This window comes from Oryx dammah, unplaced genomic scaffold (genome assembly GCF_014754425.2).
Source record: "Oryx dammah isolate SB20612 unplaced genomic scaffold, SCBI_Odam_1.1 HiC_scaffold_8, whole genome shotgun sequence".
NCBI lineage: Eukaryota > Metazoa > Chordata > Mammalia > Artiodactyla > Bovidae > Oryx > Oryx dammah.
Genome location: NW_024070192.1, coordinates 12,521,693 through 12,537,477, shown reverse-complemented (window position 1 = coordinate 12,537,477; position 15,785 = coordinate 12,521,693). Strand labels below are relative to the sequence as shown.

At 46.0% G+C, this 15,785-nt stretch overlaps 1 long non-coding RNA gene and 3 other non-coding genes across 4 annotated transcripts; all 4 read left to right on the top strand.

Moving 5' to 3' along the window:
- The first annotated feature begins 238 nt into the window (after nucleotides 1–238).
- On the top strand, nucleotides 239–3,134 carry LOC120866905. Its single transcript, XR_005721770.1, has 3 exons — nucleotides 239–489; nucleotides 1,084–1,231; nucleotides 2,812–3,134. It is a non-coding gene; the product is annotated as an uncharacterized LOC120866905 (long non-coding RNA).
- Nucleotides 3,135–3,248: 114 nt separating this feature from the next.
- Nucleotides 3,249–3,321, top strand: TRNAG-CCC. The gene has a single exon. It is a non-coding gene; the product is annotated as a tRNA-Gly (tRNA).
- An 11,277-nt stretch (nucleotides 3,322–14,598) lies between these two features.
- On the top strand, nucleotides 14,599–14,670 carry TRNAM-CAU. Its single transcript has one exon. It is a non-coding gene; the product is annotated as a tRNA-Met (tRNA).
- Nucleotides 14,671–14,903: 233 nt separating this feature from the next.
- On the top strand, nucleotides 14,904–14,975 carry TRNAQ-UUG. The gene has a single exon. It is a non-coding gene; the product is annotated as a tRNA-Gln (tRNA).
- Nucleotides 14,976–15,785: the final 810 nt, after the last annotated feature.

Below are 15,785 nucleotides of genomic sequence, written 5' to 3'. Positions count from 1 at the left end.
GAGGGCCGAGCGAGGCCGCCGGCCGGCGAGCGACGAGCGGCGGCGAGGGGCGGGACACGCGCGGCGCGCCGCGGGCCGGCGCCGGGCCGGTGACTGACGGCCGCGTCCGCCTATAGGGGCGGTGCACGGCAGTGGGGCTACCGGCAGCCGACCAATAGCGAGGCACGCCGGCAGTGCGCTTGCACGTCGGCCGCGGCGCCCGACGCAGGCGCGGCTCCGGGCGGCCTGGAAAACCCGGGATGGAGCAGGGAGGCCGCGGAGCCGACGCGCGGCACCACTGCGCGCAGTGCCGCGCGTGGGGCGGGGGCGGGAGCCGGGCTGGGGTCAAGGTCGGCGCGGGCAAGCGGCGGGGGCCTGCATGCGCCTCACCCGGCCCAGCGCTTTGCAGCTGCTGTCACGCGCGCACACTCAGGCTTGGCCGGAGCCTGCCGCGTGCTGGCAGCTGAAATCCAGGCGCTTCCACGGTTGCAGTGGCTGTGAGACCCCAGCGTGAGTGTCTGCGGGGCGGTGGGGAGGGGAAGGGGTGAGGGTCCACGGGGGCGCGGGAAGAGGGACGGGGAGGGGTGCAAGGGCGCGGACCGGCATCCGGGATGCCAAGGGCGCGGTGGGAGCGGGAAGCCTCGAGGGCCGCAGATCGGGCTCCTCTCACAGAGCCGGGCGCTTGGGGTTCTCTGTGTAACGACCTATTCTAAAGAAATGGAAATTAACGTATCCCTCTGAATGCGACATCTGCCTGTCTCATTTGCCGGAGATGTGTTTGTGGTTATAGTACAAACCCCTGGGGGTTCACACTGCTTTGAGCCGCAAGTGTGGCAGAGTATCCTAGACAGAAGAAACGTAGTTTTCGTTAAAGTCTCATACTTGGGAGAGGTTTTAGGTTGTGATGAGACAAGAATGGAAATAATAAGAGGGGAAACCTTTCATTCACAAACAAAGCACAATTGATCCAAAGAAAGAGCATCCTGTCAAGTATAAAGTAACTGACCTGAGTTCGGAGTCTGTGCTGCATGCTGTTGAACTTATATAAGGCTGCTCACTAGAAATGTTCACTTGCTTTTCTTTCTTTTTTTTTTATCAACACAGAGTATCCACCACATGCAGGGAACCCAAGCCAGAAGGTATGAAGAGGGTGAGCTTGTCCCATTGCACTGATGTGTCTCAAGGATGTCCCTACTATGTAGACATAAAGCTCCTTGATGAAAAGATGGACAATGCCCGGCAAGTGGAAATGGTAACTACCACATGGTTCTAAGAAGGAAAGCAATTACTGACACTGGCTCCAGACCAGAGGGGCTTGCACCATCCATTCCAAGTGCTCAGTGAACACCTGCTGGGTACCAGGCACAGGACAGGCTTGCACAGAGACCAGTAAGCAGGCCCCGGCTGCCACGTTCCAGCCTGTGTGCAAGAAGGACCAAAGAGAAGCAGCACCCAACACCCACTGAGATGGAGGAGCAGCACCCAGGAGAAGTGCGGGAAGAGAGCACAACCACAGGCCCCCTGCCTGATGAGGCTTATGGAGGACCCACAGTGCATGCGCGAGCACTTACAGGCACTGCCAGGGAGGAGCACAGAGAGCAGAGTGAGGGGATAAAGAGGCAGGCAGGAGGGTCAGGACTCCTCCGGCCTGAGGCCTGAGGGACGTGACCTCTGGGCAAAGATCAACGGCAGCAGCCCAGAGGTGGGAAGAGGCCCCTGCATGAGGGGAGAGACAGCCAGGGAGCCGTTCAGAGGCTGCTGCTCCACCAGGCCACATTCTCAGTTTCCTTACCTCCCAAAGGGGCGCTGCACTGGCTGCTCTCAGAAGCCTCTTCCAGCTCAAACCCTCCATTCTGAGGAGGCTCTGGGGCTACCCCTCTTGAAAACCCTCTTTTTAGAAGAAAAGATTCGAACAAGGCCTGACACTTCCAGTGTTTCTATCCGAGCTGTCCTGACGGGGGAAAGTGCTATCAGAATTGTCTGTGATTCGGTCAGTAAACCCTCCTGCAGCATTCTCTGCATGCCAGGTACTTCTCTAAGGACTGTCTCGATACCGGCTCTGGCCATCCTCACAATACACCTCTGACTGACAGAAGCTCTGACTGCCTGCGTATTACTGCTAGGAGGCAGAGAGGTTGACTGACTTGCCCATGTCAGCAGAGCCAGTCTGCCCTTCATTAAATCGCCAGAGAAACAAAAACAAGGCTTCCTGTGTGCCCTTCACAGTAGAGAGGATGCATACTGACAATAAAATAATCATGAACTTTGATACTCTTTAAGAAACAAAAATTCAGAGTAACCACCACCACTGGAACTGGTTTCTAACAGAATAATATGAACAGTTTGTGATGAGAAGTCCTGTGATCTTGAGAATGTAACACTGGGTTTCATATTTTCCTACCTAAAAACCTTCAGAAGCTCATGGTTAGACACCAGAGGGAAGCCAGACCCAGCAGTCTGTTTCCTCCCTGTCCAGCTCCTGCCCAACTTTCCCAGTTCTTCCCAATTCTCCTGCCCACCTACTCCCAGGTGGCCTGCACCCAGCTCTACCCTAACCACCACTTGCCCATTGATCCTTGCATTCCACCTTTGTTCATCAGCTGCCTGTACCCGGCACCCTCCCCTCACCTATCCAATTCCTGCTTCTTGCACAAAGTATTCCAGTGCTGAGGCAACTCTGCTAGGCTCTCCAGGGCCCCAGACTTCCTAACTTGCTGTGTTCTGTGACAGTTAATAACATAGTGCCTCCCTTGCATCATTACTTACTTTCTGTACTGTTACTTTTCATGAGTTTGTGGTATATGCCTTGTCTCCCTGACTCTGTTACTGCAGACCTTGAGCTGTATATCTGACTCACTCCCAGTGATGGGCACTCAGCACGAAGCTGCCTCGGGAAATCAGGCCACTCCATCCATCTGACTGGGCTGCCGGGCGCCGCTTTCATCTCTGTCCTTGGCTGGGGGTAGCCTGTCCCTCTCGACAAGATGGAAACAGCACTTTGAATTGCATGGAAAAAAATGTACTCTACAGAGAGGAGACAAACATGGCCAAGCTTTCAGAGGAAATACAAGGTATGTTCATTAAAATATGTCCCTGCTGATAATCAGCACTGGAAATTCAAAAGGTGTTACCTTGAATAAATGTTATTTTTCACATTTCTGACTGTCTTCTTTATAAAAAATACAAATACCATGGAGTAAATTTCATATTACCATACACTTTTTGCTACCCAGGATTCTGAGATGAATGAAATATTCTATCTGGGGACTTCCCTGGTGGTCCAGTGGTTAAGACTCTGTGCTCCCAATGCTGGGGGCCTGGGTTCCATCCCCAGTCAGGGAACTAGATCCCATGTGCCACAACTAAGACTCAGCACAGCCAAATAAATAATTTTCAAAAATATTCTATTTGATCAAACATCCTTGACTCTGAGGCAGGAATATGGTTATTCTTATGTTCCTATCTCAGCATCACAGTAGCAAGCAGGTAGTAGGCATGCCATATATTTGTCAAACCATAGAGCTGAATTGAGGTCCACTTGATAGACTAAAATTTATCATGATGATATCACTTATGTGTGGAATCTAATATACGACACAGATGAACTTATCTGTGAAGCAGAGTCACAGACGTAGAAAACAGACTTGTGGTTGCCAAGGGGGTGGGAGGGAAGGACTGGGAGTTTGTGATTAGCAGATGCAAGCTATTACGTATAGGATGGATAAACAACAAGGTCCTACTGTACAGTCTGGGGAACTCTATTCAATACCCTGTAATAAACCATAACAGAAAAGAATAGGAAAAAGAATGTGTATCTCTATATAACTGAATTACTTTGCTGTACAGCAGAAATTAACACAATGTTGTAAATCAATTATATATACTTTAGTAAAATAAGACAAATGTAGCATATGACTGAAGTTTCAAATAATTGTGACGCAGTCACAACCACCTGACATTAAAACCTTACGTGTATTTTCTTGACAATTCAGGAGGCATTTCACGATCTCATGGCGCCTTATCATCATGATTATGAATACTGTTTTTTTCACTGCCATGCTATATGCAGAGAAAAGAAAAAGAAAGTAAGTGAAAGTCACTCAGTCGTATCCAACTGTTTGTGACCCCATGGGCTATAGAATGGGGATCTTCCCTACCCAGGGATTGAACCCAGGTCTCCCACATTGCAGATGGATTCTTTACCAGCTGAGCCATCAGGGAAACCTAAGAATACTGGAATGGGTAGCCTCTTCCTTCTCCAGGGGATCTTCCTGACCCAGGGATTGAACCGGTCTCTTGCATTACAGGCCGATTCTTTACTAGCTGAGCTATCTATCAGGGAAGCCCCTATATGCAGAGAAGAACCTGCCAACTTGAAGTTCATCCTGATTGGTTTAGTTAACTATATTGGTACAGATCACTAAACAAAAGCAATGTATTCTTTAATATTGATTTGCTAAGTTTGTTATATAGCCTGATTGGTCTATAGAATCAATATTATCCCACTCAAATCCCTAGTTGGCTTGCTTATAGGAACTGACAAGCTGATTCTGATGTTCATAGAGAGGTGCAAAGGATCCAGATGATCTTGAAAAAGAAGAATTAAGTTTGAAGGATTTATGGCTATATCAATACAAATTAAAATAAAGCTATAGTAACCAAGTGACTATAACATGCCTTTTCTAATTCAGCTTTTAACAAAAAGCTAATAAAATACAGTATAGCTATAGTTTTCAGATCAACATAAAGCTATACTAATCAAAATTGTGTGGCATTGGTGTAGGAGTAGACAGACCAGTGGAACAATAAAAAGTCCAGAAATAGACCTCCACATATAGAATCAATTGATTTTAACAGAGGTGCCAAAGTTACTATGTAGGGAAAGGGCAATGTGATATAATATATACTTGGTCTCTGCCCCTGGTTCCTGACACAGAGCTCTTAAATCCCTTGGAATTTCCTGTGTGTAGGAGCATCTTTTGTTGTAATGAGGCAATTCTGGACGAGCTCATGGATGGGGGCTGGTCACCAGAAAGACCAAGCCAGCGTTAGACACCAAAGTTTTAGCCCCACCACTATCCTCTGGGAGAGGGACTGAAGATTGTTAATCAAAGATGACTATATGATGAAACTTCCATAAAAGTTTCCTAATTATGGGATTCAGAGAGCTCCCAGGTCAGTGAACACATGCATGTGCCAGGAGAGGGGTACTCTGATCCCTCATGGGTAGAAGCTCCATTGAAGACCCTTCTGGGGTATATCCCTTTATCTCCTCATCTGGCTGTTGAGCTAAATCTTTTAGAATGTCCTCTATAGTAAGTCCATCAACATAACTATTTCCCTGGGTTTTGTGAGCCATTTTATCAAATTACTGAACCTGAGGGGGTCGTGGGAACGCCTGTTTGTCGCCACGTGGGATAAGTGTTTAAGTATGGGTACCCTGCAGGCCTACTACTTACAATTGGTGTCTGAAGTGGGGACAGTCTTGTGGGATGGGGCCCTCAACCTGTGGGGTCTGCAGTAACTCCAGGTAGTTCCTGTGAGAACTGAATTAAATTGTAGGTAGCCTACCTGGCATCCACAGGGAACTGGAAATTGCTTGGTATGGAAAATCCACACATCTGGTGTCAGAAGTGTTGTATGTAGAGAAACTTTTTCTTTAGGAAGTCTGCTCAATAAACTGCTGGAATAACAGGATATCTGAATAATCATAATAATCACAAATGAGAAATCTGTATCTTTCACCATACAGAAAAATTAATTTGAGATAGATCATAGAGCTGTATATAATAGCTGAAACTATCAAGCTTCCGAAAAGGAAACAGGAAACTATCCTTGTGTCTTTTGGGTTGCAGGACCCCGAAAGTGAAAACCATAAAAGGAAAAAAATTGATAAAAGTTATGAAAAAATAAATAGGCAAGAGTCTTGAACAGCTACTTCACAAGAGAAGATATATGAATGATCCATATACTCAAGGAGAGATGTTTGATATCATTAGTCATCAGGGAAATGCAAATTAAAACCATAAGAATACTGGAAGAATGGCGAAAATTAGTAAAACCAACCTTACCAAGTGTAGGCAATGATATGAAGCAATGCAAACTCTCCTAAATTGTCAGTGGTAATATAAGGTGGTACCATCACTGCAAAATAGTCTGGCAGCTTCTTATTACATTAAGACTCTGAGTTTCCAATGCAAGGGGCACAGATTCAATCCCTGGTTAGAAACTAAGATCCCACATGCCACACGGAGTGGCCAAAAAACAAGTTTTAAAAAAATGAGACAGGCTTATTACTGTTTTTTATTATGGTAGAGGGCAGAATCCTAAGCAGTGGGAGTAGCTCATGTGAACATTCTGAGTGAGTGTTGTTCTGGGCCTTTCCTGGTGAGTAGGCGGAAGATCAACCCTGATCATTTTCCTTATTAATACAAAAAGTATTGATTAATTAATTAGAGAATGAACAATAAAGAATTATAAAGTGAAGAAGAAAATGTTAGTCACTCAGTTGTGTCTGACTCTTTGTGACCCTTTGGGCTACAGGCCTGTCCGTGGAATTCTCCAGGCAATAATACTGGAGTGGGTTGCCATTCCCTTCTCCAGGGGATCTTCCTAACCTGATCTTCCTTCCTGATCACAGGGAAAGGCCCAGAACAACACTGACTCAGCTGTTCACATGAGTTACTCCCACTTACTAGGATTCTGCCCTTTTCCATAATAAAAAAGAATAATAAACATGTCTCACCTTTCTAACTTTTTTTCCCCGTCACACCCGAGATTGAACCCGGGTCTCCTGCATTGCAGGCACATTCTTTACCATCTGAGCCACCAGGGAAGAGAATGAATGATAAAGAATGATAAAGCGCCCACGCCCCGTGCATTGGAAGCTCAGAGTCTTAACCACTGGACCACTAGGGAAGTCCCACATGTCTTACTTTCGTAATGGCAATTTTAAAATACAATTAAGGTTGGAAAACATAAGTAGGTCACTTAAAAATTGGTAAAATGTTTTAAACTCCATTTGATTTTTGGAAAGAATGAGTTTTATAGGTGAATAATACATTCCTAGTTGAATTTCATTCATTATCAAAAGCTTCAGAGATAAATCTTAAAATACCAATTTAAAAAATACTGAAAATACCCTTAAATTTACTGATAATAACTGGGCTGGAAAGTATGTTTCCAATCCTCCACCACCAAAAGCTCTTCTCCAGAGACCTCCCTTAGGTGATTTGGAAACTGGTGGGGCTGTATTAATACTTTATGTATTAATTATTAATCCTTATTAATACATAAAGCCCTACACACACACACCACAGACCCCTATCACATAAGTGTAGCTCTAGCCATTCCACCCCTAGGTATTTACCCAAGAGAGAAGAAAGCAGATGCCTGCAAAATTGCTTATTGAAGAATGTTCATAACAGCTCTATTCATAATAACCAAAGTGAAAGTGAAGTTGCTCCGTCATGTCTGACTCTTTGAGACCCCATGGACTGTAGCCTACCAGGTTCCTCCTGGTTCCTCCTCTGTCCATGAGATTTTCCAGGCAGGAACACTGGAGTGGGTTGCCGTTTCTTGGGATTGAACTCAGGTCTCCCACATTGTAGGCAGACGCTTTACCATCTGAGCCACCAGGGAAGTCAGGCTCAAACAACCCAAGCGCCTTCAACAGGCAAGTAAGAAACATATGGAGGGGCTGAGCACCGCAGGACAGGGGCGCCTCCCAGATTCCAGGGAGGTGGTGCAGGCTCTCTTGAGACCTTTTGTGCTTCCTCGTATCAGCATTTTGTGGAAAGTGTTTTGAGTTTCCACAGAAAGGTCATTCAAATAGAGCAAAGCTTGAAGTGTGGTGTCTTCAGACCTAGATGATCCAGGTGCAGGAATTTACAAGTTACCAGCACAGTTGTGCTTGGTTGATTCCTGTAGGGTTCAAAATGGAAATTCACACAGTTCTGTAATGTACATCAGTGGCAGCTGGCTGAATATACTAGGACAGCCACACATTAAAGAAATGAAGCGATGACTCTGCCCAGGTGTGGTAATGAGGATGTGTGTGCCCCATAGGGCTGATCTACCACCTACTCGCCAGGAAAGGCCCAGAACAACACTCAGCTGCTCACATGAGCTACTTCCATTTATTAGGATTCTGCCCTTTTCCCTAGTTAAAAAAAAAAGTAATAAACGTCTCACTTTTTTTTTTTAACTTTTTTTTGCCACACTTTACAGCATGTGGGATCTTAGTTTACCAACCAGGGATTGAACCCACAACCCCTGCATTGGAAGCTCAGAGTCTTAACCACTGGACCACTAGAGAAGTCCCACATGTCTCACTAATGTAATTGCAATTTAAAATTACATTTTCATTAGAGCACTTAAAAATTGGTAAAATGTTATAAACTCCATCTGATTTTTGGAAATTGAATTTTATAGGTGAAAAATAAACACATTCCTAGTTGAACTGCATTCTTTAAAAAAATGAGAGCTTCAGAAATAAATCTTATAATACCAATTTAAAAAAGAAAATTCTGAAAATACCCTTAAATTTATTGATATTAACTGGACCTGAAAGTGTGTTTCTAATCCTCCTCCACCAAAATCTCTTCTCCAAAGACCTCCCTTAGGTGATTTGGAAACTGGGGGAGGCATGATCACTCTGTACGCCTGAGGGCAGAAAGCGGGTCTGTGGGTGTGTCTCTATGTAATTCTTCACAGGTATCATAGAAACCATTACATATATGGCTATGTGTACAGTACTTACCTCCTGGATTAAGGCAATGGTCCTGGAAAGGCAGCCCTCCCTTAGAATGTGCGCTGGGGCAGGTGGCCCTGCACAGGCTGTCCCCTATACCTCTGTGTTCTAAGCCATATTTACCTAAGTTTGAGAAGAACACCAGGAACGGCCTGGAGGTAGGAGTTGAAGGTATGAGGCGCATGGCCCTTGTAGTGACCCGTGTCCCAGGGCCAGCCAGGTCAGTGGCCTTAGCATCATCACCAGTCAAGGATGTTAGTGTCCCCCAAAACACAGTAGGACAGAAAATTCAATAGCCAAAGGCTGTTTCTGAATAAAGGAGCTTCTATTGCCTTGACTCAGGGGCCCCAGCTCCAGCCCCACTCCACCTGGGCTGTAGCTTCTCAGTGTTTGTCTAAGCATCCCTGGTCCTCTCATTGCCTGAGCTCTAAACCTCTGGGGAAATTTTGATTCATGGGCTACTCATCACCCATTCATGCATTCATTTTTTCATTCATTCATTCACCAGCTTGTCCACTCATCAAACATTCCTCGTGCTGAGCCCAGTGCTGGATGCCCCGGCCCACAGGGAGCAAAGGGGACACAGGCCCCACCTTCATCAGGCCAGGAAAGGGAGGCAGCCTTGATTCAGCACTCCTCACCTGGACCAGCAACCCAAATTCCCTCACACATGGTCAGCTCCCTTCCCCGGGTTCCCCTCCACTCACATGCTAACCAAGCCACCTGAATGGAAGACCCAGCTCCCATGGCGCCTCCATCAGCCACCCCAGCCACCTGCCTCACAGTGAGAACTGCTCCTCCCTTGGACCTGCTTTGTACCCTCCTGGTTTCCAGCTCACAGTCTGGGACAGTCATTATGCACATTATCCCAACAGGACTCTGAGCTTGGAGGTGGAGCTCCTGATTAGTGCTGGCCTGATGCAGAGTAAGTTTGGGAAAGTGACCTAATGAGTGAATGATTATATTCCAATCAGTTACTGTCCACTGGCCCAGGCGGAAAACTTCTCTGAGCCTATGGATTGAAACACAGAGGACCAAGATGAAAACCGTCCCTTATCCTGCTGGCCCTGGGTTAGCAATAAGAAATTGAGAGGAAGCAGGCAGTCAGAACATGAGCATGGAAGCTGATGCAACTCTTCTGTAGAGAATTCTGATGGCAAAAATCAAAGTTAAACATGTCAATTCAACATCAATGCAGAGCTACATCCACAGGGGACACTGTGCTTCATTTAGGAAATAAAAAGATGCAACACAAACCCTGCCTCTAACAAGTCAAATACCACAGTTGTTAAAAGTGGGCGAAGAAGATTTCTTATGTTGGATAGTGAGCTACAGAGAAGTAAGGAGGGGCTGGAGGAAACCACGTGTTTCCGGACTAGAGCTGGAAACATCAGTATGAACTCATTTCAGCCTTCATATGACACAGCAGAAGGGCCTGAAGAAATTCATTTTCCTGTGGTGGAACTCCTTACTCATTCACCACTCAATCACTGGACGTGGTATATGATTATTTCGTTACATAATCATGAAGCTCAGTACTTGTAGGGGCAATAAGCAATGTATTTGAGTTGCGCTTGTAGTTGCCTTAAATTCAGATTAACTTCGTATACTTTTAAAGAATTACCGATCATATCAAAATTGAAACAGAAGGAAGTATCTTACTGGAAAGAAGGAAAAAAGAGGGAAAAAAACTAAAAGAAAAAGTCTGGCAGAAACTTCAAAATATCAAAAAGTATACCACAATGGCGGAGAAGGCAATGGCACCCCACTCCAGTACTCTTGCCTGGAAAATCCCATGGATGGAGGAACCTGGTGGGCTGCCGTCTATGGGGTCGCACAGAGTCGGACACGACTGAAGCGACTTAGCAGCAGCAGCAGCAGCAGCATACCACAATGGAAACTAAAAATTGTAATGATAAAAAACATGGAAGAATCATGATAGCCAAGAAAATATGGGTAATAAAAATGACAACACAGATGAAAGGTATTATGCGAGTCAGAACATTTCTTAACAGGAAGCAAAAAAAAAAAGGGGGGGGGGAAGCAGAAGGAAGATGATGGTAACAGAAAGGAAAACCACAACCCTCCAGTCAGCAGGACACAGCAGGTGGCCCCACCCACTGATTATATACTTCATTGATCACTGTGATGCTTCACTAAACCTGGTAGAATGAACAATAATTCCCTCAACTCTGTTTAATGAAAAATCTGTTTTTTTGAAATTGTAATCCCATTTACAAAGAATCAAGGTACAATGGACAAAAAAGATGCTTCTTGAAATATTTTGAGTTATTTTTTAACAGGAAATCTGTTACATGATATTGGCTAGCCTACTCCAAGACTAAACATTGCCTGTATTGTTTTGCATTACAGTTTTCAACAAGACAGATATCACTTACATCAGACTTTCATTTTAGTGAATATCTTTGGAACCATCAAAACTCATGGGACTGCACACAGCATATAAGCATGCTTATTTGAAAGCTGTGTCTGACTCTGCAACCCCATGAACTGCAGCTAGCCAGGCTCCTCTGTCCATGGAATTTTCCAGGCAAGAGTACTGGAGTGGGTTGCCATTTCTTCCGTTAGGAGATCTTCCCCACCCAGGGATCAAACCCTCCTCTCCTGTTGTCTCCTGGATTGGCAGGCAGATTCTTTATCACTGAGTCACCTGGGAAGTCCATGTTTGGCCACACACAAATCACATTAACAGAGTAGGCTCCTTCTGCAAGGAGGGCAGAAACACACTTGATCCAATTAGTTTAGATGAGTAAAGCAAACATGGAAAGCGTTTTCCATTTCTTCCTGATCTGACATGAAATACAGATCATGGAATACATGACACAAAGCTCCTAACAAGCTACTGGGACGCCACCACAGGTTAGAGGTGGATCGTTGGCTCCAGACACAGGATGCTGCTGCTGCTGCTAAATCACTCAGTCACGTCCGACTCTGTGCAACCCCATAGACGGCAGCCCACCAGGCTCCCCCGGCCCTGGGATTCTCCAGGCAAGAACACTGGAGTGGGTTGCCATTTCTTTCTCCAGTGCATGAAAGTGAATGAAAGTGAAGTCGCTCAGTCGTGTCCGACTCCTAGCGACCCCATGGACTGCAGCCTACCAGGCTCCTCCATCCATGGGATTTTCCAGGCAAGAGTACCAGACACAGGATAGGTTTGGCCAAATCTGAGGGCAACCCTAAAAGAATAGTAACATTACCAAAGGAACGCAAGGCTAACAACCTTTTCCAAACTACTACTAAGAGCAAAATTTGATTAACCCCGCTCAAAAGTGAATTATCTTTCTGTTTACCCTGTACAAACAGTATTACCAAATCATTCCCATATGAAGGAGTAATTAAGGTCTGCATTTTAAAAATTGGGAAAAAAAATGAAGCGTGTTAGGCAGTTAACTAGAGAAAAGCTTTGTGCTTTGCTTTAAGTTTGTGATATTAATCAGCTGTGTATAATTGACTTTTCTTATTCTAATCAACATTCACCTTCATATCTAATTTCGCATTCTTGTTAAAAAGGGATCTCCAAACTTGACTAACTGGAGACCCCACCCATCCTGGGCCCTGCGGGGAGCGGGACACCTGGAGCCCGATCTGGAGCGCGCAGGGTCTAAGTAGCCAGGCCGTCTGTCAACGTGGCCTCGCGGAGGGGCAGCTCTGGAGGTCACGCTGTCTTAACACGCAGCACTCAGAATATCCTTACGCACGCCGCACGGTGCGAAACGCACACATCCCACTGGGGAGCGCGGGAGCGCGGACGTCGCACGCAGACGTCCTCAGAACACGTGACTGCCAGGCCACGTGACCACGTTCACATGACCGCCTGCGCCGCTGTGAGGGAGAAACCCGATTCTGCCGAGACCGGGCTAGTTCCCGGCTGACTCCGCGGGCGGGCGGGCGTCGTCTGCCGCTTCAGTCTCCAAGTGGAGCGGGTGCCGAGCTTGGCCGTGGGCCCAGGGTCCCGGGTCGACAGAAGCTTTAGGGAACGGAGCGGGAACGGAGAGCTCCTTCGCTTTGCTCCTCCGCTCTCACTTCTCGGGTGTGCTGAGGAAAGACGCAGGCGCTGTCTCGCCTTTCTAGGGCACTGCCTATGGGCGGTGAGGTTCTGAAAAGAGAAACCCTTTTGCAATGGCAGAATCCTGTCACTGTAAAGCCCCCTGGTTTGCCGGGAGCGGTGTTGTGTAGGGTGTGGTGAAGAAAGTGGGGGTCCCGAAGGGAAAGCAGATTAAGTCCACGCGCGGACTTAGGGTCTGTTCCGACGTGGCCTAGCTCTCAGGTGGCTGGCTGCCAGCTCTGTCTGCAACCGATATTCAGATGGAGGCTTGGTCACTATAACTTGTACGTGGGGGTCAGCCAAGGCAGCTTGGTGGGAGACTGCATGTTGTCTCCTTCCCTGTCTTCACAGCCAGTTCACTCCGACGGTGAAACATCAGCAGGATGGCTGAAAAGAGTCTGACAGACATCTGCAGACTAGCTAGGCAACCTGGGTCAGCCTTTCCCACAGTGGAGATCTTTGGAAGAGGTTTCGCGTGGAACATGAATCTTCTCAAATTCTGCACCCGTTCGGAGAAGTCCCTCCGCACACATCATCAGAAAGCTCTTTGACCTGAATCCTCCAATCTGGTTTTGTCTAAGCCCTGCCCCCGGCATTGATGAGATGTGCGGCCCAGAGGTGTTCCCTTTGTCTTCTCCCAGTGGCTACCTTTTTCCCTCCGGATGTACCTATGTAGTTAGTTTATCAGGCTTAAACAATATCCTAGACATCTTGGGTGTGATATCCCTTTGGAAGCTAAAAAATGATACAAATGAACTTATTTACAAGACAGACACAGACTCACAGACATAGAATGAATGAATGAATTTATGGTTACCAGAGGAGAAGGGACAGGGGAGGGATATTTAGGGAGATAGTGATTGACATGTACACACTGCTATATTTAAAAGGGATAACCAACAAGGACCTACTACTGTATAGCTCAGGAACTCTGCTTGATATTATGTAACAACCTAAATGAGAAAAGAATTTGGAAAAGGATAGATACATGACTATGTATAAAAGAATCACTTTGAGGTATACCTGAAACTAGCACTATAACATAAAATAAGAAGTTTAAAAAAAATAGTTCCAATCCTTTGATTGGTGTGGTGCTCAGAGTCTGCCCATAGAATTCCAGTAGTTTCAGTCTCTGTATTTCTTTTTCCTGATGATTCTGTTGGTGTGAGAAAGGAGACAGCTTACTATCTGCGACAGTAAGCTTCATGGACAGTTTTTACATGAAGAGTTTCAACACAAATTCAAAGATTCCGCCCCCCCCAAAGGATTTATATTCAGAATATTCTTGGGAGAACAGTTTTTACCTCTTTGAAATGCAAAGTTATTTTTAATGTTTTCCTTCGAATTAGAAAGCTGAACAGCAAGATTTTGTAACACTTTAAGCAGTTTCATATGAAAGAAACAGCTTCCTTGGCTATAGGGAAAGAAGTAGGTCAAGAGAAGAAACTGGATTAAAGGAAAGTTACTGACAATTGGACAGATTGGAAATCTTTCAAATGATGAAGAGAAATGCTGGTTTTGCTCTTTTCTGAAATCCAGCCAGCATCACTGCAATACAGATCCTGCTACCATTGTCCAAGGACACTCTGGGTAAAGATTGTGCTGCTTGACTTTTACTAAACAGCAGAAAAGGACAGAAATTTCTCTGGGTAAGCAGTTGAGAGAGGGAGAGCAAAAATCCACTTTATTCATAAATGGGCACTGGCAAGAGGGTCCTTCCCCGAGTCCAGTTTCGTCTGCTGGTCTGTGCCCAGGGAAGCTTGGGGTAGTCAGAGACAGACTCAGGAAAGGAATACATTACAGCAGAGTGGCGCAGCGGGAGCGTGCTGGGCCCATAACCCAGAGGTCGATGGATCGAAACCATCCTCTGCTATGAGCTCACATTTTTGCCTGCTATATGGCTTTTGGGTCCCCAGCTGTGGGACAAGGTTGGGCTGTGGACCCTGGTGTCCAGGGGTGGCAGCTAGTTCTATGGCGTCACCATTAGCGCTCTGGACTCTGAATCCAGAGATATGTCAAAATCTTAGTGGGACCTGTGTACCCTTCTTGTCCTGTCCCAGGGGCACTTAGGCCAAGAGTGACCTGTAAGGGGATATAATAGCATATGGTTCTATGGTGTAATGGTTAGCACTCTGGACTTTGAATCCAGCGATCCGAGTTCAAATCTCGGTAGAACCTGTTTTGCCTGTGGCCATTTTTGTCTTCCTCTCTTGTGTCCCAGGCAGTGGGACATGGGGACATGATCTGGCACAGGACAGGCAGCAATTCTTGACACCCTGGTCCATCTGATCGCCAGTGCTCCCCTTCCCCCAGAAGCCACATTAGGGATGTCTTTGTTCTTTTTAATGTCCTTCCTAACGAGTTTGGCTTTTTTTTTAAAAAAAAAATGAGACTAGAGGAATTCCCCAGCAGTCCAGCTGCTGGGACTCTGCATTTTTACTGCCAAGGGCCCAGGTTCGATTCCCTGGTTAGGGAACTAGGATCCCACAGGTTGTGCCATGTGACCAAAAAAATTAAAAGTAAAATAAAAAAGAGACCAAAGGAGCTAATACTCTTGTCCTGAGATGGTTCATCATGCACTCTAACCTCTAGAATCCCACGTCAGGACAATTACTTAACCTTCTCCACTGACGAGCCTTCAGTGCAGGCTGTTTACTCTTCGTACAAACACAGAAAACAGTCCTTTCAGGTACTGCCCACTGGGCACCTGGGTGGCTACTGTCATAGGGAAGAACATCATGCCTAAAACTTTTCATGCAGCGTGTAAGAAACGCCTATATAGATCGGATTTAAAAGCAAGTCTTTACAAGGAGGCAGGAAGATAGTTTTTCCTTGAATAAACCCAGGTTTTTTGCAGCTTCAGTGTAGCTTTAGAAATACTAGTACTGTATGTCTCATACAATTCACTACTTGCATGACTCACTAATAGTAACTACCCTTTACCCTTAGAATTGTGCTTCCAAGTTCTTTCATCAAGGTTTTGGAAAT